Source organism: Bos javanicus, chromosome 6 (assembly GCF_032452875.1).
Source record: "Bos javanicus breed banteng chromosome 6, ARS-OSU_banteng_1.0, whole genome shotgun sequence".
Classification (NCBI taxonomy): Eukaryota; Metazoa; Chordata; class Mammalia; order Artiodactyla; family Bovidae; genus Bos; species Bos javanicus.
The window spans coordinates 2294585-2322074 of NC_083873.1; the positions used below are offsets into that span (position 1 = coordinate 2294585).

The 27490-nt window shown below is 37.3% G+C and overlaps 1 long non-coding RNA gene across 1 annotated transcript; it reads left to right on the forward strand.

Moving 5' to 3' along the window:
• Positions 1-6095: 6095 nt before the first annotated feature.
• LOC133249196 (uncharacterized) lies at positions 6096-25706 on the forward strand. The gene is made up of 3 exons (XR_009736867.1): positions 6096-6221; positions 8892-9138; positions 25178-25706. It is a non-coding gene; the product is annotated as an uncharacterized LOC133249196 (long non-coding RNA).
• The last annotated feature ends 1784 nt before the right edge of the window (positions 25707-27490 follow it).

A 27490-nucleotide genomic window follows, 5' to 3' on the forward strand; every position in this document is an offset into this window, starting at 1 on the left:
CAGAGTTCACCCAGACTCACGTCCATCGAGTCAGTGATGCCATCCAGCCATCTCATCCTCTGTCATCCCCTTTTCCTCCTGCCCCCAATCCCTCCCAGCATCAGAGTCTTTTCCAATGAGTCAACACTTCGCATGAGGTGGCCAAAGTACTGGAGTTTCAGCTTTAGCATCATTCCTTCCAAAGAAATCCCAGGGCTGATCTCCTTCAGAATGGACTGGTTGGATCTCCTTGCAGTCCAAGGGACTCTCAAGAGTCTTCTCCAACACCACAGTTCAAAAGCATCAATTCTTCGGCGCTCAGCCTTCTTCACAGTCCAACTCTCACATCCATACATGACCACTGGAAAAACCATAGCCTTGACTAGATGGACCTTTGTTGGCAAAGTAATGTCTCTGCTTTTCAATATGCTATCTATATGGGTCATAACTTTCTTCCAAGGAGCAAGCGTCTTTTAATTTCATGGCTGCAATCATCATCTGCAGTGATTTTGGAGCCCCAAAAAACAAAGTCTTAGGTTGGTGCAAAAGACAATGCCTAACCCCATGTCACACAACCAACACTGCAAAAGTTGAACAAAGTGGGTTACAGGGTTGTGCCTCATCCACCATATTCACCTGAACTTTCACCAAGCATCTCGACAACTTTTTGCAGGGAAAAAACTTCTACAACCAGCAGGATGCAGAAAATGCTTTCCAAGAGTTTGTTGATTCCCAAAGCATGGATATTTGTGTTACAGGAATAAACAAACTTATTTCTCATTGGCAAAAATGTGTTGATTGTAATTGTTCATATTTTGATTGATAAAGATGTGTTTGAGTCTATTATAGTGATTTAAAATTCATAGTCTGAAACCACAATTAAGTTTGCACCTATCTAATAGATAGCCTTTATCATGTTAAATAAATTATTTTTAGTTCCTAATCTGATGAGAGTTTTTATTATGAGTGGATATTTGATTTTGCCAAAAAAATATTTTCTGACTCTATAGAGATTATCATTTTTATCTTTTACTTTATTAATGTGAAGAATTTCTGGGACTGATTTTCTAAGGTTAAACCAACCTCCTATTCTTGAGATAGACCCAGCTAGGTTATTATGTTCTATACTTTTTATATATTGCTGGATCCTGTTTGCTAATATTTTTAAAGGAGTTTTGCATTTGCCTTCATTAGGAATATTGGTCTCTATTATTTGTAGTATATATGTCAGATATTTATGTTATAGTTATGGTGGCTACAGAAAACAAGTTGGGAAATATTTCCTCATTCTCTCTTTACAGAAATGGTTTATATAAGGTTTATATTTATTCCTTAAATGCCTGAATGTCATCAGTGAAGTAGTCTGGGCCTGAAATTTTCTTCATAGGAAAGTTTTTCATTATGAATTCAATTTCTTTAATTAAGACTATTTCCTACAACTTATAAACAATTATTTTCCAGATTTTCTACTTTTTTTGGTGTAGTTTTTTCCCCAAGGAATCTGTCCATTTTATATACTTGCTAAATTTATTGGCATTAAATTTTTCCATTCCTATAATATACCATTAATATTCTTTTGTATATAAAATCATATATCACATTATATCTGACTTAATATACCCTTAATTTAATACATGCTTGTTGTTGTTCAGTTGCTAAGTTTTGTCCAACTCTGTGTGACCCCATGGACTGCAGCATGACAGGTTTCCTGTCCTTCATTATCTCCCAGAGTTTGCTCAAACTCAAGTCCATTGAGTCAGTGAAGCCATCCAACCATCTCATCCTCTGTCATCCCCTTCTCTTCCTGCCCTCAATATTTCCTAGCATTAGGGTCTTTTCCAGTGAGTTGAGTCTTCTCATCAGGGGGCCAAAGTATTGGAGCTTCAGCTTCAGCATCAGTCCTTTCAATCAATATTCAGGGTTGACTTCCTTTAGGATTGAATGGTTTGATCTCTTTACTGTCCAGGGGACTCTCAAGAGTTTTCTCCAGCACCACGGTTTGAAAGCATCAATTCTTCAGCACTCAGCCTTCTCTGATAGCTCAGTTGGTAAAGAATCCTCCTGCAAAGCAGAGGACACCAGTTGGATTCCTGGGTCAGGATGATCATCTGGAGGAGAGATAGGTTACCCACTCCAGTATTCTTGGGCTTCCCTCCTGGCTCAACTGGTAAAGAATCCACCTGCAATGCAGAAGACTAGGGTTTGATCCCTAAGTTGGGAAGATCCCCTGGAGAAGGCAAAGGCTACCCATTTCAGTATTCTGGCCTGGAGAATTCCATGGACTGTATGTTCATCGGGTTACAAATAGTCAAACATGACTGAGCAACTTTCACTTTCACTTTTCAGCCTTCTTTATGGTCCAACCTTCACATCTGTACATGACTAATGGAAAAACCATGGCTTTGACTATACAGACCTTCATCAGCAAAGTGATGTCTTTGTTTCTTAATACACTATGTTTGTCATAACTTTGCTTCCAAGGAGCAAGTGTCTTTTAATTTCATGGCTGTAACAGTCCTCAGTGATTTTGGAACTCAAGAAAATAAAATCTGCCATTGTTCCCATTTTCCCCCCATCTATTTGCCATGAAGCAAGCGATGGGAGTAGATACCATGATCTTCATTTTTTTTTTTTTTAATTTAATTTTATTTTTAAACTTTACAATATTGTATTAGTTTTGCCAAATATCGAAACGAATCCGCTACAGGTATACCCGCGTTCCCCATCCTGAACCCTCCACCCTCCTCCCTCCCCTCCCCTCCCTCTGGGTCGTCCCAGTGCACCAGCCCCAAGCATCCAGTACCGTGCATCGAACCTGGACTGGCGACTCGTTTCATACATGATATTATACATGTTTCAATGCTATTTTCCCAAATCTCCCCACCCTCTCCCTCTCCCACAGAGTCCATAAGACTGATCTATACATCGATGTCTCTTTTGCTGTCTCGTACACAGGGTTATTGTTTCCATCTTTCTAAATTCCATATATATGCGTTAGTATACTGGATCTTCTCTAAAGTCTACCAAAAATTTAGAGAAGATCTTCATTTTTTGAATGTTGAGTTTCAAGCCACCCTTTTCACTCTATTCCTTCACCTTCATCAAGAGGCTGTTTATTTCCTCTTGACTTTCTGTCAGGGCTTCCCTTGTGGCTCAGACGGTAAAGTGTCTGCCTACAATGCAGGAGACCCGGGTTCAATCCCTGGGTCGGGAAGTTCCCCTGGAGAAGGAAATGGCAACCCACTCCAGTATTCTTGCCTGGAAAATCCCATGGACGGAGGAGCCCGGTAGGCTACAGTCCATGGGGTCGCAAAGAGTCGGACACGACTGAGTGACTTCACTTCACTTCTTCTGTCATTAGGGTGTCATCTGCATATCTAAGGTTGTTGATATTTCTCCTAGCAATCTTGATTCCAGCTTGTGATTCTGTCAACTCAGCATTTTGCATGATGTACTCTGTATAGAAGTTAAATAAGCAGGGTGACAATATACAGCCTTGGCATACAATATACCCTTAACATCCTTTTAACACATATAGAATATATAATTAGACTGCTTAAAATTTATTATTTGTATTTATACAAATAAAGAGATAATATATATTTTTCTTATTCAACCTTGCTATTAACATACATCAATTTTATTAATCTTTTCAAAGAATCAAGCTTTTTTTAAATTTTTAAATTAATTTATTTATTTTATTTGGAGGCTAATTACTTTAATCTTGTAGTGGTTTTTACCATACATTGACATGAATCAGCCATAAGTGTACATGTGTCCCCCATCCTGAACCCCCCTCCCACCTCCCTCCCCATCCCATCCCTCAGGGTCGTCCCAGTGCACCAGCCCTGAGCACCCTGTCTCATGCATTGAACCTGCACTGGTGATCTATTTCATATATGGTAATATACATGTTTCAGTGTTATTCTCTCAAATCATCCCACCGTCACCTTCTCCCACAGAGTCCCAAAGTCTGTTCTTTACATCTGTGTCTCTTTGGCTGTCTTGCATATAGGATCATCGTTACTATCTTTCTAAATTCAATATATATAAGTTAATATACTGTATTGGTATTTTTCTTTATGACTTACTTCTCTGTATAATAGGTTCCAGTTTCATCCACCTCATTAGAACTGATTCAAATGCATTCTTTTTATTAGCTGAGTAATATTCCATTGTGTATATGTACCACAGTCAAGCTTTAATTTTATTGATTTTTCTCTTCTTTGTGTTCTTCATTGTTTTCCTGCTTATATATATATATATATATATAAAATTTTTTTGTATACTCTACTTTTAACTTGCTCTTATTTTATAGTTTAAGGTATCAGCTTAGATTGCTGACTTTGCATCTTTATATTAAATGTTTTATAATCCTTTTGTAATAAGTACTTAGGTAATATGAACTTTTTTTTCCCCCTTGAGCATTGCTTCAGTTACTTCATACAAATTTTGATATCATGTATTTGAAAATTCCAAATATTAAAAAAAGTATAGATATGCCCTGTTATTTTTAATTTAATACCATATTCATCAAAAAATATACATTTGACTTTAATACTTTGTTTTTATTGTATTTTTTGAGATTTTTGAAAAACCTTTTCTATGGTCTAATCAGATGAATCCTTCAGGTGCAACTGAAAAGAATGTATTTTCTATTGGGTGTAAAATAGAAATGTTTGTTATTCACACTCATTGATATTGTTATTCATACCATCAATATCTTCACTGTTACACTTGTTGGCTTCTAATTAATGCCAGCATATCATGCAATATCATTTAAGCCAGACTCCAATTATTTTCTCTCCCATAAAAATTGGTCATAAGAACTTCCATGAAGGCTTGGATATAAGGAAAAAACAGGATCAACTGAAGTGTGAATATTCTGTTTATGCAGTTTCCTTGAGTTTTCAGGAGATGCTCTGAATAGGTATATATTCCAGGTGAACATTGAATGCTACTGCGTATAATCTATGGTTTGAATTACTCTCATAAAACTCAGCTAATAATGAGTTCTCAGTTCTTAATGTTTCCCAGTGATCAGATGTTGAAGCCAAGAACTGTGTCTCAGAAGGAGAATTACGTTCCCAAAATGGCATGACTTTCCTACAGAATTCTGAGACTTTGTTGTGACTTTTCCTAACATAACCAGTCACAGTCTCCATAGAGCATTGGATTGTCATTGGATCTGTTGGATCATAGAGGCAAAAATGAATTGCTTACTCCTCTGCCATCTATCTAGAAAAATGATATGCATGAACCTAGTAAAGAACAGACTTGTGGACACAGTGGGGGAAACTGAACTGAGAAAGTAGCACTGACATATATACACCATCATGTGTAAAATAGGGAGTTAGGGGGAAGTGGCTGAATAACACAGGGACCCCAACCTGGCACTCTGTGATGACCTAGGGAGAATGCTAGAGGGAATGTGATGGAGGGAAGGGAGGAAGGCTCAAGAGGGAAGGAATATCTATCTATATATGTATGTATGTGTTAGTTGCTCAGTTGTGTGCAACTCTTTGCAGTCCCAAAGACTGTAGCCTGCCTGGCTTCTCTGTCCATGGAATTCTCCAGGCAAGAGTGGGTTTCCATTCCCTTCTCCAGGGGTTCTTCCCAACCCAGGGATCGAACCTGGGTCTCCTGCATTGCAAGCAGATTCTTTGCCATCTGAGCTATCTGGGAAATATATATATATATATATATATATATATATATATATATATATAAAATTATGTCTGATTAGTGTTGTTGTATGGCAGAAACCAACACAAAAGAGTAAAGCAATTTTCCACCAATTAAAAAATATTTTTTTAATTGCTTAAATTTCAGCCTGTATCATCTGGAAAGTCTTCTCTTCTAGATTCCAGTAAAAGCTGACAAATCTTTAGCTTATTTAGTAAATATGATACCAAGCTTTGTGGTCTTCAATAAAGTAGAAACTTGTATTTCATTTGATATATTGTAGACCCTTTCACAACCTCCTGCCCCAAACACTTCAATGAGGTGACAGACCTCTGTATTTTCCAGGAATTTATCCTTCATTCTCTATATCTCACTAAAGCATCTAGAATGTTTACACTGCCTTCTTTCCAGGTCCAATTAATATGATGTCACTAGTATAGTGTGATGTCCCTGGAATTGTGAGATGATTCACGTTCTTATTTATTAAATGGTAGCAAGGATTCAGAATTGATACAGTTTTGACGTAAAATGCTGCAACATCCTGCTGTTCCTTCCAGGTAAGAGCAAATTGCTTCTAGAGTTCTCCACTTCTTAGTTAAAAGAAAATCATTTGTAAAAGGTGTGAAAGCTCTGATTCTGTACTCCCATAAAGACATCAGCAGTTGGAGTGTGACTGTCTGATTAAGCTCATTACATCCACTGTCATTCTCTGGTACTCATAAGTTTTTCACATTGGCTAAAAGAAACATTAAAGGGAGATATGATAGGAGTTATCTTTTATCATCTCCCCTTTTCTGGGCATTGTAAGGCCTGTGAAGGCAGATAATTTTATTTTATTCATTGCTGTATTGATTATACTTAGTCTCCTACTTGGCACTTGAACAAATATTTGTTATATTAATTAATATTTATATGTAAATTGAAAGGTCTATGAAGGGATTGCAAGGGGTGCAGTTAAAGATATAAATAAGGGATTTATATCTTTACAAATTGAAGGCATTTTTATGGAGAGGATTTTGGAATTCATTGTGTAAGTAGCAGGGAATTATTGAATGAGCTTTAAAGTAATGATTTATATTTTAGAAATATGATTCAAATGTTAAATGGAAGATGGTCTAGAAGGTGAAGTCTGAAGATAGGGAGGCCTAGGGAGTAGGACAAGTTAGAGATAGTCACTAGGTCTTCATGATAGTCTCATCAACCATTGCTTTGTAATGAGTTAGCTTGATACCCATCTAAGATAAAAATTCTTAATAAGAATAGAAATCAATTTTTAACCTTCTTAAAAGTATCTGAAAAAATACAGCAAATATTATACTTAATGATGAAGCATCAAAGTATTTCCATTAAGGGAGGAGCAAATATCTGACAAGGATGCCTACTGAGAAAGCAAAGAAGAAATTCTGACAGCTACCAGCTGTGTACTGACCTGATGCTCATGACAAGGCTACTCTTTTTATTCCTTAATACAAACAACTTCATAGAACATCCACATCTGCCAAGATCACTCTGTGAATGACTGTAGTAGAGAGGGCAAAACCAAGACTATTACCTAATCATTTCTGAGCTTAGGAAAATAGAAGAACACTGTGCAGATCTCAAAAACAGGCAAGTATCTCCCTCTGCTATTTCTATGGTCATTTAGAGCTTTAACTCCTTCCATCCTAACTACATTCTAGATAAAGATGAAGGTACAAAATCATAGAATCCAGAGCAAAATGCGCTTCTCTATTCCTCTTCAAAATGATATGATAGAAGCCTCAATCCTTTAACAATTCCATCATAATAATCTCTTGCTGAGACACCTCACTGTTTTCTATGGCATTCCATCTCCCTTGCAACAAGTAAGCCAAAATCTGATTCTGCTATTTCTTTTGGTCTTTGGCTGGTAAGCACCTATACTCCTTTATGGCAATTATTAAAAAATGGAGAGAAAAACAGATTCTCTTAAAAGGAGAAGCAATATCCTCAAGGCAGATCTAGGTTTCACTTAAAGGGAGAAGGTTGTATATATGAACCACATCTTTATCCATTCCTCTTTTGATGGACATTCAGGTTGCTTCCATGTCTTGGCTATTGTAAATAGTGCTGCAATGAACATTGGGGTGCATGTATCTTTTTGAATTATGATTTTCTCTAGATATGTATAACTGACTCATTTTGCTGTACACCTAAAACTAACATAAGATTGTAAATCAACTATACTTCAACTTATTAAAAAAAAACACACCTACTGTTAAATATCCCCATGAATGTTCAATTTTTTTCCATTGATTTTTCTCAGTTCTAGAATTTCCACTTGATATTTGTAATTCTCAATTTTTTCTCATACATATATATATGTATATATATATATATATATATATATATATATATATATTAATCTTTTAGAGCATGTTGAAAATAATTATTGAAGTTTGTGTCCAGTATCTTAAAAAGGGTTGAGGGGGAGAAAGCAAAGGGAACATTTGGAAAAACAGCTGAGGATCCAAGCCACTGCTTACAGCTGTGTTGTTGATTGTATTCTGTCAAAGGGATTATGCATAGGGTGCAGGGGAGTCTAAAATCCAGACTGGGCTCCTCTAGCCAAACTGTGTGCTCTCAGGCTGGCAGGGAGGAGTACCTTTAAAAAAGCGCATGGCTGCATAATGTGACTTGGCTATGACTTTCTTGAGGTCATGTAAGAGTTTGCTGTAGACACAGCATGAGTTCCAGAGGGAGAATGTACAGAATTCTATGAGGATGAGAATCTGGGGGATGAGAGTGGATCTGGACATCTTGGGCTTCATATAGTAAGTGAGCTAATCAGGGATAAAGTACATGAGATCTGTGACATGATCAACCCTGTCTCAAGTAGAATGTAGCAATAAGACTTTGAGATTTGAGGCTGGGGCACCTCCTGCCAGAGGCATGCAGAGCAATGGTGCCCAGTTCACTCCGTCTAACAGCAAGGTGGATGCCAGGCAGGGGGCAGTCTTCCCTAGATCTCCTACCTGTGGGTCTCTCTCCTAACTCTGCAACAGGAAACACTCTGTGGTGCCCACTCAATTCTTGCCAACTGAGTCATAGAGGCCAGGAAGGGGCTGTCTCACCTGGAGTACAGGAAGTTCCTTTTTTCTTTGTACAATTTCTTCTGCTGGTAGTGTTGTGGCTGGGGGAAGCTCATAGAAAAGGATGTGTTCTTTCCTGCTTTCACTACATATACTCTTTCTCTTTCTTTCTCCTAGGAATATTCTCCTGCCTGGTTGATAAGTAACTGACCTCCTTTCAAACACAATTCAGAAATTAACTCTTTGGTGAAGGCTTCACTGACTCCTGAATTGAACTTGATTCCAGTGGTGTAATGGTGTAAGAAGGACCTCTGTCCTCGCCTGCTTTGAAGAAAGAGTTCAGCAAAGAGACCAAGACTATGAAATAGAGACAGCATTTATTAGAAGCAAAGTGTGTGTGGAAGATCACATGGGTGAACTCAGGGTGAGTTGTGTGCAGGAGAGGTGGCTTAAGTTCCTTATACGGGAGCAGTTTTCCAGGTTGTCTCCGGCCAATCCTTTCACTTGTGCCTATGCTTAGTCTGTCTCAAAGGGCAGCAGGAAATCAATTACAGCTGTTCAACCAGGGACCTATCTATCTCTTACCTCAAACTGACTTCTCTTTTGAACTCCTACTATTTTTATTACAGCACCACTCTCAAATTAATACCATTTATTTGTTTACCTATTTCTTTCTTTTTAAGCCTACATAATATCTTTTATTCTTTTGTCTCTATCACATAGCACAATTCCTAACACATAAAGGTATTTAATTATACTGAATCAAATACTGAGTTGATTTGAAAGTAAACTAATGTGATATAATAGAGTGAATATGGCATCTGAAGGTAGAAACCCCAGCTTCCAGATCCACCTGTGCTGACTACATTTATTTATACAAATTAATACACTATGTTCTTAACCTCTGTACCTTTTCATTTCCTAAAGTGTAAACTAAAGGTATTGGTTGAACCTCTAACATCACTTTCAACATCACTACAGTGATTCAGATTGATATTCCTTATGCTTGACCTTTTTAACTGAGTTTTCATCAGTTTATGAAGAGCAGTGAGCATTCCTAGCCACAGAAAGTTAATGTGATCACTGGAAATAAGGCTTTTGCTCAAGCACTAAGAGCTAACTAGGATATCTGGCCTTGAACACTTGAACACTTCCCAAAGGTATCAGATCTCTCACACTGACCTAAAAATAAACAGCAGTGTAATTTATAAAGCTTTTATCTATATAGAATTCATGCAATGAGCTTGGAGTCATTGCATTGTTAGGGCAGTTTGGAACCTGTGATTAACTGGAATGATTTAAAAGCTTATACACATACAATTAAACCATGCCATTAAAGAATAACCTCCTTCCCACATATTGTATAAAAAAACTGACTGCCAGGAACCAGTTATCAAAACAATATGATTTCAGATGAATTACATAAGCAATTCAGTATGTATTGCTACATAAGCAATACAGTAGTTCTAGCATTATGAAGATGATGTTTACAAATGATTGAATTGCCTTTGAACTGTTTCCACAAATAGCTACATTAACTCATAATATGAAGACTCATTATCAAAATTATGCTATTTTCTCCAGCTGTTTTTGTAAAAGATAGCTGAGTTTTTGATGCTAGTAGGTGGATAGTATAATTTAGTGCAAAATAATCTATAAATACAAATAATATTTAGTGTTATCAACCAGTGTGGATTTATCTCATGTACATCACAGTGGTGAAGGCAAGGAATATGTCATTCCAAGGGGGTGTATGCTGAGTTGTGTTGATTATATAGTCTTAGATCATGGTCATTGTATTGGTTAATGTGCTCTGAAGACTGACAAGGGCAGTTCAGGTCATGATCTCCGGTAAGTTATTATTGCAATTCTGTGTGGACATGTATAAAGAATCAAAACATTGTGGAATTTTCCCAGCTGAAAAAAATTGCTATAACTACATTCAAATGACTATCAAGGTTTTTAAAATTACTTTCTGTTAAAAAAAAATAAATTGCCTTTGAGTGAAGAATGTTATTTGTGTCAATACTAGGTCTCAGATATACTCAGTTTGAGATTTGAAAAGTGATTATTATTCTCCATATAACAGAAAACATGTCCACTCTTATTTTTGGTGTAAGGCCAATACAACTGCCAAAACCTTAAAAATATTTTAGTACTGAGATATTTCCAGGAAAGCAGAGGACTCATTCTTAGTGATAGTCTGTTTACCAAGACCATGTTCCTGTATGAAACATGGAAAGCACTTCCCCTTAGTTACAGGAACATTTGTATTACTAGTAGAATACAACATCAAGTGGTCAACATCACCTCAGGTATTCTTGACTCTGATGCCGCAATGCGTTAGTGTCCCACTGCTGCTGTAACAGGTTTCCCAAAATGCAGTGCCTTAAACAACACAAATTCTATTCTTGCAGTTGTGGAAGTCAGAAGCCCAAGATGAGTCTGGCTGAGCAACAGTCAGGCTGTCATCTGGCTGCACTCCTTTTTATTTTTATTTTTTTTTAATTTATTTATTTTAATTAGAGGCTAATTACTTTACAATATTGTATTGGTTTTGCCATACATCAACATGAATCCACCACGGGTGTACACGTGTTCCCAATCCTAAACCTCCCTCCCACCTCCCTCCCCGTACCATTCCTCTGGGTCATCCCAGTGCACCAGCCCCAAGAATCCTGTTCAGTTCAGTTCAGTCGCTCAGTCGTGTCCGACTCTTTGCGACCCCATGAATCACAGCACGCCAGGCCTCCCTGTCCATCACCAACTCCCAGAGTTCACTCACACTCACATCCATCGAGTCAGCGACGCCATCCAGCCATCTCATCCTCTGTCGTCTGCTTCTCCTCCTGCCCCCAATCCCTCCCAGCATCAGAGTCTTTTCCAATGAGTCAGCTCTTTGCATGAGGTGGCCAAAGTACTGGAGTTTCAGCTTTAGCATCATTCCTTCCAAAGAAATCTCAGGGCTGATCTCCTTCAACATCCTGTATCCTGCATCAAACCTGGACTGGATTGCCTGACTTCAGGCTCTACTACAAAGCCATGGTCATCAAGACAGTATGGTACTGGCACAAAGACAGAAATATAGATCAATGGAACAAAATAGAAAGCCCAGAGATAAACCCACACACCTATGGACACCTTATCTTTGACAAAGGAGGCAAGAATATACAATGGAGAAAAGATAAACTCTTTAACAAGTGGTGCTGGGAAAACTGGTCAACTACTTGTAAAAGAATGAAACTGGAACATTTTCTAACACCACACACAAAAATAAACTCAAAGTGGATTAAAAATCTGCACTCCTTTTGAAGGCTCCAGAGAATTGGTTTCATTTGCCTTCTCCACCTCCCAGGGCTTGCCGCATTCCTGGGCTCATGGACCCTTTCTCTGTCTTCAGAGCACATCAATCCAGCCTCTGCCACCAGCATCCCTCCTCCTTTCTCTGATTTTCACACTTACTTTTCTCTTATAAGAACCCTATGGTTATATTTGGCCATTTAGATAATTCTCCAGCATAATCTCCCCACCTCAGTGTCCTTAACCACATTTTCAAAGTCCCTTTTACCATGAGAAGTACTCAATGCAAGGATTCTGGGGATAAGACATGAGATCATTGAGGTGCACTTTTCTTTTCTTTCTTTCTTTTTTTTTTGACACAGAGTTCTTTGTATTCTGTCTGATAAAATCTATGGTTTCCTTCCCAGGATAACATATTTTAAGGGCATAAGGTAAAATTTGTAACTACACAATGGAAAAAATTGTACTAAAATGCAATAATCAAAATATTTAAAAAATAACTGTGTTCTATAGTAATATGTGTTCCTTTTAAGTTATTGCATCATTATTTTAATGTCTAATAATTAATAATTTCAAAGTAATAATGGACATAATATTTGCAACCACTGTTGTGTAATATGAAAATATCTGACTTCTATTATACTACTAATAGTGTGGTTATTATTTTTTCCCTGTACACTAATAATTGTAGGAAATATAAAGCTTCAATTGGAAGTTAAGGCAAAAAATGTAATTTTTATTTCTACCCATGATCTTGGGGGGGGACTGCAAGTTAAGAACCCCTATACACAAAGGTCCATCTAGTCAAGGCTATGGTTTTTCCAGTGGTCATGTATGGATGTGAGAGTTGGACTGTGAAGAAAGCTGAGCATCAAAGAATTGATGCTTTTGAACTGTGGTGTTGGAGAAGGCTCTTGAGAGTCCCTTGGACTGCAAGGAGATCCAACCAGTCCATCCTAAAGGAGATTAGTCCTAGGTATTCTTTGAAAGGAATGATGCTAAAGCTGAAACTCCAATACTTTGGCCACCTCATGAGAAGAGTTGACTCACTGCAAAAGACTCTGATGCTGGGAGGGATTGGGGGTAGGAGGAGAAGGGGGTGACAGAGGATGAGATGGCTGGATGGCATCACCGACTCAATGGACATGAGTTTCAGTGAACTGCGGGAGTTGGTGATGGACAAGGAGGCCTGGCATGCTGCGATTCATGGGGTTGCAAACAGTAGGGCATGAATGTGCGACTGAACTGAACTGAACTGAAATATGTATATCTGACTAACTAGGAAAAATTGAAATGTCATTTTAAAATTTTATTTTATTGCTGTCCAGCTGATTTACAATGTTTTATTAATTTCTGTTGTATAGCAATGTGATTCAGTTATATATATGTATATGTATTATACACAATATTATATACATACACACACATATATATATATATATTCTTTTCTCATATTCCTTTGCATTATGGTTAATATTTCCAGCATTTGCTGTCTCAGAAATTTAAGCCAAGATGTTAAGCCTTATCTTAATATGTGGACATTTGAGAATTGAATTTGTAATGCTTTTAAAAGTTCTTTATAGCCTCACTTTAAAATAATCAGCATGATCCACTTAGTTGTGGAGCCTGCTTGCAATTTCTAATCATGGATTATTTTATAATAATCATGCTTATATTTTGACTATCTAATGAGCACATCTTTCAGGTTAGTAGGAAACTGTAGGCCAAGTGCAGCTGTTTAACCAAGAAAGCAGATTCACAGGCAGAAGAGGTCACACAGGGATGAATTTTGCAGTGTCAAATCCCTCTAGACATTAGTATAGCTTTTGTGTACATGGCAAATGGTTTGAGAAAAAGAAATGTTCTGCAGTAGTAATAAGAATAAGAAGTTGCAGCCCTGAAACATTTCATATTAATGTGTAAGTCCATACTTACATGGTCCCCACTTCATTCCTCCAATTATCAGGGAGTCAGCACTTTCATTTTTCATGATTTCAAGTTCTATAATTTTGAGTGTATCTGTCTGTGTTGTGTTGTGTATGTGTGTGCCTGTACAATTTACATAAAACAGAAAATTGTCATGATGGACAAGTTTGAGAACATTTGAAAAATTCTAATAAGATCAGCTATATCAATGTTTTACTTTTTCTTGACTGAAATCTTTTTCTATACATTTTTCTTTTTATTTATTTTTGATGAGTTACAGCTTTAAATTATTGTAGAATAGCTGAGGCATTCAGGATCCCAGCTGCTGTGAAAGTCCTTATGAAACAGGAGATAATATGTTCCTTTGATCAGAGAATGAGATAAATCTGAGTTCCTACAATCATAAGTGACATTTGCTAAGTGGAATGTTATGGTTAGAATCAAGGAAGTGAGCACAACTTGAGAAATGTCTTATTATTATTATTATTTGCCACTAAATATTAAAAACTTTGGCAGTGATCTGCCAAAGATATCAAATGTGATTGCATATGATAAAATATAAAATTTGGGTAATATGATTTTGTGAAGGAAGTGGCAACTCACTCCAGTATTCTTGCCTGGAGAATCCCATGGACGAAGGAGCCTGGGAGTCTATGGGGTTGCATGAGTTGGACACAACTGAGCAACTAAGCACACACACACAATATGATTTGAAGAGTCAGAAAGTTACAGACCTAAAAAAATTACAGACCTGACAGTATATTTATTATTTGCTGCGTTTAGTGTTCATTTTCCAAATATTCATTATGGTGGGCCTAGGTAAGGAAAAGATGAATGCTCCACAATTCTTCTCCAAAATCATAGTTTGGTAAAGAAGGTTGCAAATGAACCAACCAAAACCACGATATCAACCAACCAAAACCAAGAAGGGGCAAAATAGATACACATATAAAGTGTTTTGGAAGCAGAGAGTGAAGCACAATTTTAATTTTAAAATATTTACAAAACCTTTCAAGATAGAATTACATTTCATTGAAGCATATAGCAAGATTGGAATTCTGACTCTATCACTTACTGAGTTCATGAAAGATGTTTGATTTTTTGAATCTCAGATATAATAAGATATCACTTATGTGTGGACAGTGATACAAATGAACTTATTCACAACACAGAAACAGACTCACAGACTTAGAGAGTGAATTTATGGTTACCAAAGGAGAAGTAGGAGAGGGATAAATGAGGAGTTTGGGATTAACAGACACACACTACTACATACAAAATAGATACACAGTGTGGCCCTACTGTATAGTACAAGGAGCTATATTCAATATTTTGTAATAAGCTGTAAGGGAAAATAATCTGAAAAAGAATATATACATATATCTATGAATTTAGATTATTTATATCTGAATCACTTTGTTATAAACCTGAAACTAACACAACATTGTAAATCAACTACACTTCAATTAAAAAATGCTTGACTTTAAAAAAAAATTGATTTATAGTCTTTTTTAGGAATTCACCAGCGAACAGGAGATTCAAACAGTGGGTACATTCTTTTCCTTTCAGAAGTTGTGATGGTGAAATAAAATGGTTAGGAAGTTAGGCAGCCTGTTTCTGAGTCTTACTTCTTTACTTTAGTGCTGGTTGACTTTGGTCTGTTTATTCAATTTCTCTTGAGTTAAGCTAAACAAAAGTTAAACCAGATGATTATCTGTGTGGCCCCTCTTACATACCATTTTATGATTATAACTCAGCAACAGTTTTAGTAATTGTGCTTGGGGCCTGCTTCAGATGGAAATTTAAAAAAAGTCTGAGTATTTTCTTTTGACCCAGTTGCTGGAGTTGCTACCAAGAGATTTTCACACTGGGGCAATCACAAAAACCTTGCAAAATGCTATGAGGTCTAATGAAATATTGCTTCCTTTTCTTTAAAGTAGAGTCCTACCTTAAATTGAGATGTTCTATTAAGTCCTGTACTTTTGGTTGGAATTAGGGTATTCTAAATTGTGAAGATAGGATTTGGTTAACTAAAGGTTGTAATAGTTCCTGTCTGGATCAACCAGGCAATCTATTAAACACCCTTAACCTAATGCAGGGGGAGAAAGGAATGCTTGATTTAACTTAGAAACTCTGGGAATGCTTCATCCCACACCCAGTAACACACTAAGAAGGAAATTCTCTTAGAATTAAATTTTAGCCAGAGGTTTACTAAAAAAGTTTCTCAGTCTCTTATGATGTTTAATCAAAGAAGAAGATAGGTGACTTCCAGGTAAGGTGGGAAAATAGTGCATGCATGTTTGTTCAACTCCTTTACCTGAACTTTAAATGCAAATTAAAAAATCCCACATGTAAATAAAGTAAAACAAAAACTGAACTAAAGTAAACAAAACCAAAAAAAAAAAAAAAAGAAGAAGAAAAAGAAAAGAAAAGACAACTGGAAAATAAACCTTTTCTACACTGAAATTAATGAACAACTGCAATTTCATATGTATATCTTTAAAAAAAAAGTCTGCCTCTATTATATAAATAATAATTATTAATACTTACAGAATTATAATTGTTATTATACAAAATAATAAGGACCAAACTGGAATACAGCTTTGAGATATGACGTAGATCTCTAATTCTGAGTCCAGAGTAACCAGCTGGAAATGAGGAAGTTCAGAAAGAGCTGATTGAGAGGCATACTGGAAGCCATCTGGGTATCGGGTGTGGGTGTTGCTTGGCAATGGAGAAACTCTGCTTCACCCCTATTTCCTCAGTGTAGAGCAGGGGTGGTTTATGTCATGCAGGAGAGCACTTCACATCTCACCCTTGAGTTGTCTGCCTGTCCTGCTGAAGTCTATGCCAACCACATTTGGGAAATACTCCTCACTAAACCCACCAGCAATGAACTCTAAGCATGTGGCTTTACTAAATCAGTTGGACAATTTCTCATCCATCTATGGTTTAACTTCATCTTTTTAATGCTGACCCTGCTGCTTGCTTTGAACTTTTTGCAGTAAATCGTATCTGCCCCACCTTCAATCTCTACTCATAAGCAACTTTCATCATCCTTTCTTGAACCACTGATTTTTAGGACCCTCAAATACTTTTCCCTCCTAAGAAATCTTTTTGAAGCTTTATTCTTTTATGACATCTCATGTTCTCCCTCATGACGCAATTATTTCTGTTTATAATGCAAGTTCCTTAAGATAGAAATCATGCTGGCTTTGTCTTTATTTCCCATATCTCCTAGTACAGTTCTTCTCATAAAGTAATCATTCTCTGAATGCTGGTCAATCTACTTTTTTTTTTTTTTTTTGAGAATCAGATGAATATGAAAGCCTTTAACTCCTAAAAGATTTTTTTCTTTTTTTCTCAGAACAGAGCAAATCTCAGCTGAGTACAACGTTATCTTTCAAGATCTTGGAATTCATCATTGTGAAGCAAATGAGTTCCCCAATTCTCTTTGACTTTGCCAGACCTCTGACGTGATAAATACCACCCTTAATCTTGAAAATCTGTTTACAGCTCAGGTGGCTTGAAAATTCTCTCTCAAATATTCAATCATCTCACATAAATTGTCTTGCCTTTTCTAAGTATATTCCCTATATGTCATTACATCATTTGTCCAAGATTATGGGCAGAATTATTCTGTGTTTTCTCTTGCTGAAGTCCGTATTTTTTAGAGAGACTTATTTTTCCTTTAATCTCCTTTCTCATATACTATTTTATGCACACAAGTGTGTGTGTAACATATATGTAATTCAAAAGTGTGGTGATTAGAGGAACAGCCATGAGAACATGCACACTTTACAGATCTCCAAGCCCTTCTCCCCATTTCTCTACCTTGTTCCTATTGGCTAGATTTTGTGTTTCTCATTCTCCAGCTTTTTTTCTTAAATTTTAAAGTTTAAATTATGTAAAACTTGTAAGAATAGTGCAAAGAACCCCTATATACTTATATATACTTATATTTATGTACATATTTACATATATACACATATGTTGTAGAGGAGTAAGTTGCAGATATCATTATCTTCCTTTATCTCTACATATTTCAGTGTGATTCCCTAAGAATAGATATTACTTTTTTATACAACCATAGGACAGTTTCCAGCTTCAGTAAATGTATCATTGACATAATACTCTTACCTAATTTATTGTTCATATGTTCAAATTCTTATCTTGGTTTGTGAGTCTTTATTCATGTTATTAATAACATATCATATAATTATAGTATACAAAATAATGGATAATAAAAGTTTTCATTATTTTTAGTGTAATCTCCTACTACCTCAGTGATTTCTAAATTGCTTCATGTATATTTGGGACTTTACAAATTGGAAAATAAATGTAGTTTAATGGATGGGACACAGGGCTGAGAGCCACAAGAGCCAGTGGCAATCACTCAACTTTCAGAATTTCTTCAGTTATTTTGCGACTGAATGTTCAGTCTGGGTGTTTTCCACTTAAAGCCAGTAAAGAGGGAAGGTTGATGGAAAGGAAAGTTTGCTTTATTTTGGATGCCAGCAACCAAGATGAGGGGAGGGTGGACTCCAGTCCAAAGGCTGACTCCCCCAACACCCGACCCCCTAGCTGACAACCACTGGACAAGAACTTTTATAGACAGAGGTAGGAAGCCGTATGTAGAAACCTCTGACAGTCCTCTGACAGTCACCTTGAAATTTGTCATATGTTGGGCTAACCAGCATCATCTTGATTGTGTTAAGTACAATTAATCTTCAGTTCTAGGGTAAGTCTATTCCCATTTCCTTGAGGCCAGTTCTCAGAATTGCAGCATCTTATGTCATGGCTGCAGGCTGGTCACATATAGTTAACTCCCTTCACCTGGTAGAGGTTTCAGTACCTATAAGACAGTCCGCAGGATATGGCTGAGAATATTATCTGTAACCCTAGAGAAGGAAATAAAAGTCCTTAACTATGCTTATTGACTCAGAGAAGGCAATGGCACCCCACTCCAGTACTCTTGCCTGGAAAATTCCATGGACAGAGGAGCCTGTTAGGCTGCAGTCCACGGGGTTGCTAGGAGTTGGACATGACTGAGCGACTTCACTTTCACTTTTCACTTTCATGCATTGGAGAAGGAAATGGCAACCCACTCCAGTGTTCTTGCCTGGAGAATCCCAGGGACGGGGGAGCCTGGTGGGCTGCCGTCTATGGGGTCGCACAGAGTCGGACACGACTGAAGTGATTTAGCAGCAGCAGCAGCATGCTTATTGACTAAGCTATTATTATTTAATCTTAGTAGATTATTTTCCTTTGTTTCTGTATTATCTCACTTCTCTGATTAAACTTATTTTTTTGGCTATTTTTTTTTTTTAATAGACAAAAGGCAGGCAGAAAACATGGAGTCAGGGTGTCAAGCGAAGGACCATGAAGTCCTGCTCCATTTCAATTTGCTTTCTTGATTTTCAAGTCTGCTTTGTGAAATAAGGCTTATGATTTAAAATTTTTGGTCCCTGGCTTCCTTTTAAGAACTTTTTTTGTGAACCATAGTTTTCTGGGATTTATACTAGCATAGTAATCTTCTGACTTAAGAATTTTTTCCACATGTGATGAATGAAGAAAAAGAAGGTCAGAGAGGTCTCTCTACATTTCAAAAGTCATACAGTCCAGAAATATTAGAGCAAGCATCTGAACTCAGATCTAACTTTAAAGTGTTGCTTTTGTTTGTTTTTATTGCTTATCAGATCTAAACAAGGTGTGTCTTATGAGCACTGAAGCTCCACAGTTTGGTTTTGTGTGAAGTTAGTTCTGACCCTGATTATCTCCATTCCTCCCCTCCCACGTTTAATCTTCTCACCTTCCCTACACCTACAATGCTCCTTCCTGCCACAGTGATTGTACTCAGGGTTCCCTACCACACCACTTTATCCACAGTCACATCTCACCTACCTTCATGGTCATCTCTGCCCACTTCTTTCTCTGACTACTTCATGATGTGTTGCTTTCCTAAATTCCTTTCACATCTACTACTTTTATGATTATTTTTGTTCTTTATTATGTTTTCTCCTTAGAGTTTAAAATGTCTCCATCCAGAAAAATGTCTCCTAGCACATCTGCAAGTAATTAAAAAGGCAAGAATTATATCATATATGTCTTTTTATCACACTCTATCATTATTTGATGCTGGACACGAATTGAAAGCTTAGTTTCGACTGACTAAGTTTCTTTTTACAGTTGATCTGCAGATTATTCAAACAGTTAGAAACATGACACCAGCATATATTAATATAATTTCCAAATTTTGGCCTTCATTTATTTTTATCCAGTACAATTTTATGCAATAATTTGTTCACTTACAGTTATCTGTCCAAAACTGTGGTCTTTATTGTTGGTAGTCTGCCTGTCTATCTGCTTTCTTTATTCTTGAGAGAGGTCAGCTTCTCTCAAGAATAATGACTGATGCTACCCATTAAGCACCTATAATATGCTAAACATTATTACAATTTAATCTCATAAAATAAACTGGGGTTAATTTATTTGTATACATCATCTCCAATCCCCAAATGACTTATCAAGACAGCCACTATTTATATGGAAGCCAAGTATTAAGGCTCTGAAAGATTTGTCAAAAGCTGCCCCAGTGGAGACAAAAGTTACTACTGTAAGCTAGTGGGGTGTGATTTCAAAGACTCTGAAATTTTCTCCATACCATACTTTCTTCATCTTTATTTCATGGAATTTAAAACTATATTATATAATCATATACTGACATATACATTTAATATGTACAAATATATATTAAACAATCAACAGGGTTTTTTTTTTCTGATATAGCATAGAAGAAGTCAGTAGTTGAGGTTCAGTATTTTGCTTCTTTTGCTGTACTGTCTATATTACTTCTATTATACATTTTGATGATGTTTAAAATCAGAGGGAAAATGAGCTAGATAGGAAAGAACATAACACAGGCACTTTGAAAGAAAATCATGTCTGTCATTCATTGAAATAATATTAGCATGCCCAAATTATTGTATTCTTATAATAATAGTTCTTTCATCTAACACAACATAAAAATCTTGTCATTTTTTAAAAAACAGATACTAATGCCAAAATTTCTCAAATATTAGATGACAGATGATTATTTCATACTGTACATACATATTTATGAATCTAGCTTATTTTGTATTTTGTAACATTAAAAATATTGGTTAACAACCCAGATAGAAGCTGAAGTCAACAGATAAAAAAGTCAAGAAAATATGTACTCTCCATAAAAAGTACCAGAGCCAACAAGCTACAGATAGATTTAATTATTTTTAGGAAACTTCCCAGAAATAATTTATCCTGGGTCATGCTTGTGAGATAATTCATTGATTAAATCAACAAGCCAGGGAGACATGAATCCTGAAAACTGAAGATAAAGTTTAATCTTAGAAAGGCTAACCTGATCATGAAAGAATGTTAAAATGACAAAAATGTTAGTAACTGATAAGGAAGCTCAGAAATGCAATGAGGAGAGTGGAAATTGGACAAAAGAAAGGGGCTGTGATCTTAGACATTCAGCCCTGGTTGGTTGGATATAACCAAAATACAGAAAATCTCTAAAATATAGAAAATCAATTTAGGAGAGAACCAAAGCTTGGAGGAAGTGCCTTTGGAACATCTGTGGGTTATAATAATAAACTCAGTAAACATTTTTATATAACATCTACTTTCCAGAATCATCAGGAAAGGACTGACCTCTTCAGAAAATTGTCTCTGATTATGAAGTCAGGATAATATTAGCTTTCCCTCCATTTGAAATAAGTAAATTGGAATTCGGTATATAAATCATGTTGTGGTCAGAGGATCTGCACACAGTAATATGATTCAGAATCTTGGAGCAAGCACTTAAAATTGACTTTAGACAGAAAGTGCAGGGACAAGACCTGCTTGACATGGGTCCTTTCTCACCCTTCCACCAGAGCTATTGTTGTTCAGTCACTAAGTCATGTCCAACTCTTAGCAACCCTATGGACAGCAGTATGCCAGGTTCCTCTCTCCTCCACTATCTCCTGGTTGTTGTTTTTGTTCAGTTGCTCAGTTGTATCTGACTCTTTGCAACCCCATGGACTGCAGCATGCCAGGCTTTCCTTTCCTTCACCATCTCCTGGAGTTTGCTTAAACACACATCTGCTGAATCAGTATGCCATTCAATCATCTCATTCTCTGTCACTCCCTGCTCCTCCTGCCTTCAATCTTTCCCAGCATCAGGGTCTTTTCTAAAGATGCAGCTCTTTGCGTCAGGTGGCCAAGTATTGGAGCTTTGGCATCAAACATCCAATGAATATTCAGAATTGATTTATTTTATGATTGAATGGTTTATTCTCCTTGCAGTCCAAGGGACTCTTAAGAGTTTTCTCCAACATCACAGTTCAAAAGCATCAGTTCTTTGGTGCTCAGCCTTCTTTATCATCAAACTCTCACATCAATACATGACTACTGGAAAAACCATAGCTTTGACTACATGGAACTTTGTTGGCAAACTAATGTCTGCTTTTTAATATACTGTCCAGGCCTGTCATAGCTTTTCTTCCAAGGAGCAAGCATCTTTTAATTTCATGGCTGAAGTCACCATCTGCAGTGATCTTAAAGCCTAAGAAAGTAAAATCTGTCACTGTTTCCATTGTTTCCCATCTATTTGCCATGAAATGATTGGGCCAGATGCCGTGATCTTAGGGTTTTTTGAATGTTGAGTTTTAAGCCAGTTTTTTTCACTCTCCTCTTTCACCATCAGCAAAAGGCTTTTTAGTTACTTTTTGCTTTCTTCCATAAAGGTGGTGTCATCTGCATGTTTGAGATTATTGATTTTTCTCCCAGCAATCTTGATTTCAGCTGTGCTTCATCCAGCCTGACATTTCCCTTGATGTACTCTGCATATAAGTTAAATAAGCAGGGTGACAATATACAGTCTTACCGTAATCCTTTCCCAATTTGGAACCAGTCCATTATTCCATGTCTGGTTCTAACTATTGCTTCTTGACCTGCATCCAGATTTCTCAGGAGGCATGTAAGGTGTTCTGGTATTCCCATCTCTTTAAGAATTTTCCACTATTTGTTGTGATCCACACAGTCAAAGGCTTTGGCATAGTTAATGAATCAAAGTAAATGTTTTTCTGAAACTCTCTTCCTTTTTCTATGATCCAGCAGATTTGGGCAATTTGATCTTTCATTCCTCTTCCTTTTCTAAATCCAGTTTGAACATCTGGAAGTTCTCAGTTCAAGTACTATTGAAGCTTAGCTTGGAGAATTTTGAGCATTATCTTGCTAGCATGTGGGATAAGTGCATTGTGTGGTAGTTTGAACATTTTTTGGCATTGCCTTTCTTTGAGATTAGAATGAAAACTGACCTTTTCCAGTCCTGTGGCCACTGCTGACTTTTCCAGATTTGCTGGCATATTGAGTGCAGCACTTCCACAGCATCATCTTTCAGGATTTGAAATAACTCAACTGTAATTCTATCAGCTCCACTAGCTCCACTAGTTCATAGTGATATTTCCTAAGGCCCACTTGATTTTGCACTGCAAAATTTTTGGCTCTAGGTAAGTGATCACATCATCATGGTTATCTGGGTCATTAAGACTTTATTTGTATGGTTCTTCTGTGTACTCTTGCTACCTCTTCTTAATATCTTCTGCTTTTATTAGGTCCATATCATTTCTGTCCTTTATTGTGTCCATCTTTGAATGAAATGTTCCCTTGGTATCTCTGATTTCCTTGAAGAGATCTCTAGTCATTCCCATTCTATTGTTTTCCTCTATTTCTTTGCACTGATCACTTAGGAAGGCTTTCTTATCTCTCCTTGCTACTCTTTGAAATTCTGCATTTAGATGGATATATCTGACCTTTTCTCCTTTGCCTTTTGCTTCTCTTCTTTTCTCAGCTCCTTGTAAGGCCTCCTCAGACAACCATTTTGACTTTTTGCATTTCTTTTTCTCAGGGATGGTTTTGATCACTGCCTCCTATACTGTGTTACAAATCTCCATTCATATTTTTCAGATACTCTGTCTATCAGGTCTCATCCCTTAAATCTATTTCTCACTTCCACTGTATAATCGTAAGGGATTTGATTTAGGTCAAACCTGAGTCATTTAGTGGTTTTCCCTACTTTATTCAACTTAAGTCTGAATTTGGCAATAAGGAGTTCATGATCTGAGCCACAGTCAGCTCCCAGTCTTGTTTTTGCTGACTGTATAGAGCTTCTCCATCTTTGGCTGCAAAGAATATAATCAATCTGATTTAGGCATTGACCATCTAGTAATGTCCATGTGTAGAGACTTCTCTTGTGTTTTTGGGAGAGGGTGTTTGCTATGACCAGTGTGTTCTCTTGGCAAAACTCTGTTACCCTTTGCTTTGCTTCATTTTATACTCCAAGGTCAAGCTTGCCTATTTCTCCAGGTGTCTCTTGACCCCATACTTCTTGCACTCCAGACCCCTATGATGAAAAGGACATTCTTTTTCAGTGTTGGTTCTAGAAGGTCATGTAGGTCTTCATAGAACTGTCCAACTTCAGCTTCTTTGGCATTTGTTGTTAGGGTGTAGACTTGGATTACTATGATAGTGAATGGTTGCCTTGGAAATTAACAGAGATCATTCTGTTGTTCTTGAGATTCCACTCAAGTGCTGCATTTTGGACTCTTCCATTGACTATGAGGGCTACTCCATTTCTTCTATGGGATTCTTGCTCACAGTAGTAGCAACATCTGAATTAAATTCACCCATTCTGGTCAATTTTAGTTCACTGATTCCTAAAATACTGATGTTCAGTCTTGCCATCTTCTGTTTGACCACTTCCAATTTACCTTAATTCATGGACCTAACATTCCAGGTTCCTATGCAATATTGTTCTTTACAGCATTGGACTTTGCTTTCACCACCAGACACATTCACACCTGGGCATTGTTTCTGTTTTAACTCAGCCTCTTCATTCCTTCTGGAGCTATTTCTCTTAAAGCTATTTCTTTTTGGGCACCGACCGACCTGGGGAGTTCATCTTTCTGTGTCATATCTTTTAATGTTTTCAAACTCTTCATGGGGTTCTCAAGGCAAGAATTCTCTTCTCCAGTGGACCATGTTTTGTCAAAATTCTCACCATGACCTGCCCATCTTGGGGTGCCCTACATGGTATGACTCATATTTCCATTGAGTTCGACAAGGCTGTGATCCATGTGGTCAGTTTGATTAGTTTTCTGTGATTGTGGTTTTCATTCTGTCTGCTCTCTGCTTATTTAACTTACATGCAGAGTACATCATGAGAAATGCTGGACTGAATGAATCAGAAGTTGGAATGAAGATTCCCAGGAGAAATATCAATAACTTCAGATATGCAGATGACACCACCCTTATGGCAGAAAGTGAAGAAGAACTAAAGAGCCTCTTGATGAAAGTAAAAGAAGAAAGTGAAAAAGTTGGTTTAAAATTAAACATTCAGAAAACTAAGATCATGGCATCTGGTCCTATCACTTAATGGCAAATAGATGAGGAAACTGTGGAAACAGTGACAGATTTTATTTTTGGGGCTCCAAAATCACTGCAGTTGCTGACTGCAGCCATGAAATTAAAAGATGCCTGCTCCTTGGAAGTGAAGTTATGACCAACTTAGACAGCATATTAAAAAGCAGAGACACTGGATGCTTGGGGCTGGTGCACTGGGATGACCCAGAGGGATGGTACAGGGAGGGAGGAGGGAGGAGGGTTCAGGATGGGGAACACATGTATACCTGTGGCGGATTCATGTTGATATACGGCAAAACCAATACAACATTGTAAAGTTAAAAAATAAAATTAAAAAAAAAGAAGGAAAAAAAAAAAAAAAAAGCAGAGACATTACTTTGCAACAAAGGTCAGTCTAGTCAAAGCTATGGATTTTCCAGTAGTCATGCATGAATGTGAGAGTTGGGCTATAAAGAAATGAATCTGTTGGTATATTGAAATGCAGCTGACTTTTGCTTTTTCATTCTGTAGTCATCCAGTTTTGTAAACTCTCTTAATAACCCAAATGTACAGATTTTTATTGAATTTCTATATAAACAATTTTATCATCCTTTGCATTTAAAAAAAGAAAGAAAGCTGAGTGCTAAAGAATTGACACTTTTGAACAGTGGTTTTGGAGAAGACTCTTGAGAGTCCCTTGGACTACAAGGAGATCCAACCAGTCCATCCTAAAGGAAATCAGTCCTGAATATTCATTGGAAGGACTAATGCTGAAGCTGAAACTCCAATACTTTGACCTCCTGATGTGGAAAACTGACTCATTTGAAAAGACCCTGATGCTGGGAAAGATTGAAGGCAGGAGGAGAGGGGGACGACAGAGGATGAGATGGTTGGATGGCATCACCGGCATGATGGACATGAGTTTGAGTAAACTCTGGGAGTTGGTGATGGACAGGGAAGCCTGGCGTATTCTAACCCATGGGATTGCAAAGACTTGGACACGACTGAGCAACTGAACTGAACTGAACTAAACTGCCCTCTGATGGATGAGGATATGTCTTGTGGAAGCTTCCTGATGGGAGGGACTGGCTGTGGGGTAAACTGGGTCTTGCTCTGGTGGGTGTGGCCATGTTCAGTTCATCTTTAATCCGTTTTTCTGCTTATACTTGTGGCTGTGTTCTCTCCCTTTTGTTGGGCCTGAGGTCAAACTGTGGTAGTGGTATAATGGTGATAATGATAACTCCTCAAAAGGACTTATGCCAGCAAGCTGCATCTCCCAGGACTGTTGTATTCAGTGTCCCTCACTGTCAACCTAGGCCTCTGCCAGAGATGCCTCAACACTCACAGGCAAGTCTGGCCCAGTCTTTTGTGGAGTCACTGCTCATTTCTCCTGGGTCCTGGTGCACACAAGGTTTTGTTTGATCCCTCCAAGAGTCTGTTTCCAAGTCCTGTGCAAGTTGTGTGATGAAATCCCGCTGGCCTTCAAAGTCAAATTCCCTGGGGCTTCTCAGTCCCTTTGCCAGACCCCCAGATTGGGAAATCTTGTGGGGATCTTTTGCAAAAGTGTGAGAACTTCTTTGGTGTATCTTTGGTATGACTATGTCCTGGAGTTTGCTCAAATTCATGTCCATTGAGTCATTAGATAGCAGTGATCCTATCTAATCATCTCATCCTCTGCTGCCCCCTTTTCCTTTTGCTTTCAATCTTTCCCAGCATCAGGATCTTTTCCAATAAGCTAGCTCTTCACATCAGGTAGACAAACTTGTGAAGCTTCAGTTTCAGCATCAGTCCTTCCAATGAATATTCAGGATTGTTTCCCTTAGGATTGATTGATCTGATCTCCTGGATTGCAAGGAATTCAAACCAGAGCTGAGATCCACACTAAAGACCTGAGTAACTAAGAGTGGAGTTTTGAGTATGTTTATCTTGTCTGTGACTTGGAAAATTGTCTGACTCTAAAGGAAAATTCATATATATCTTTATATATTGTCCCTTTATACAGAAAGTGGAAAGCAAAGCCCTCAAAGTGTATAATTTTATGACTGTAGGAAGAGAAGGAATGATTCTAAATTGATTTCAATGAAATATTCTCTAGAAGCATTTAGTATTACTGGTTTAGATCA